Below are 1661 nucleotides of genomic sequence, written 5' to 3' on the forward strand. Positions count from 1 at the left end.
CGGTTTTCATTCCTTTAATAAAATAAATTTAAAATAAATAATTTAATTAAAAGCTGAAATTTCATTAATAAAATAAATTACATTATTGATGGAATTTAAATAAAGCTTAAATAAATTAAACTTTAAGTAAAAAAAATAAACTAAGTCTAATAATTGGGAATTAAGCAATGCTCCTAATCTTCCTTTTCTTTCCTAGCCCTTTTCCAATTTTTATCTGCTTCCTCCTCCTATCCATAACCTTAGCTAGTAGGCATCCTTTAGAGGACCTACATTCAATCTTGGAGTAGATAATTTCCCCTTCAGCTAGGACTCCATGCATCTTTTCTACCCAAGCTTTCTTTTCTGTGGTGTCAGCTTTCCTTTTTCCCATATCTTTTGTAGTGCTCTTCTTCCTAGGCATTGCAGGTGTTTTGAATTCAATTCTTTCACCTAAGCGTTCCTTAACAGGAACCACCTTGTCACCTAGACGACTCTTCACATCAGTTTTACCCTGATTTTTCTTCAAATCCTTTGAAGGTTTCTTCAAAAGCCACTTTTTCACATAATTGGGCAAGGAAGGAGGAACCTTTTTGGTATTTACTTCCCATAAAGGTCTGGCGCTCCAATAAGCATCAAATTTGTCTACTTCCTGCAAGACAGGGAACTCGTAGGGAGGAAAAGATCTCCAGAAGGAATAGTCTGAAGTAGGCCGTATTGCCTTTTTACCCTGCATGGATAATAATAAAGTCATACGGGACAAGCTTGGAAGACGGCGGAAAGATTTCTTGTTGACACCAACCATCCTTTCTATTTTCCACCAAGGGATTACCCACTTGATGGCAAAATTGCGGGATTCGAAGACCTTCTTCCATTCATGGCGCCCCATTTAGAGAAGCATTTCTTTCTCCTCACGAAGCAATTTGGAGTGTACTTCTCAATATTGTCTGGAGGGCTAATTAATTCCAGCCTTTCCATTAGCCACATCTGTAAAAAAAAATTTGCAATGCAAATAAATTATTATTACTATACAAAAATATATTTTTTGATTTCTGTAATTAAAAATATTATTTTTCTACCTGTAATAAAATTGGAGAGCCCCGAAAAGGTGCTTCTGGATTCCTCTTCAATTCATCTAGACTAATTTATAGTCTCTCCAACTATTAAAGGCATTGGATTTCTCCTTGATTCAATTTGTTCTAATACAGTGGTTATAATTGATTGACCCTCATTATTTTTACCACTAGTAAGAAAAAATTGATTAAGCATACAAAATAAGAAAGCCCTTCTTCTATAAATATGAAAAGATTCGGAGTAAGGTTTATCAAAATAATAGCGAGCAAATTCTTTCAAATTAACTATGCTACCATCCACTATTTTTAATAGATCCCTTTCTTTTAAATTGAAGAAGCGTTCAGAATCCTTATAATAATATGCATCTATTCTAGGGATTACTACAAGATCTATTGCAGGGAAACCTAAAATAGCACCAAATTCTTCCGGCAAAGGGCTAATTTCATCGTACCCTATTCTAAAGCAATGAGTATCTACGTCCCAATATTCTAGAGCGGTATGAATAAAATCCGGGTCAAGATCTACCCCTTCGATACCAAAAATACCCCCAAGTGAAAAACATCTAATTCTTTTCTTCTTTGGTATTAAGAGACCGATACCATTCATGGGTA

The sequence above is a fragment of the Chenopodium quinoa genome, unplaced genomic scaffold (assembly GCF_001683475.1).
Source record: "Chenopodium quinoa cultivar QQ74 unplaced genomic scaffold, ASM168347v1, whole genome shotgun sequence".
Lineage (NCBI taxonomy): Eukaryota > Viridiplantae > Streptophyta > Magnoliopsida > Caryophyllales > Amaranthaceae > Chenopodium > Chenopodium quinoa.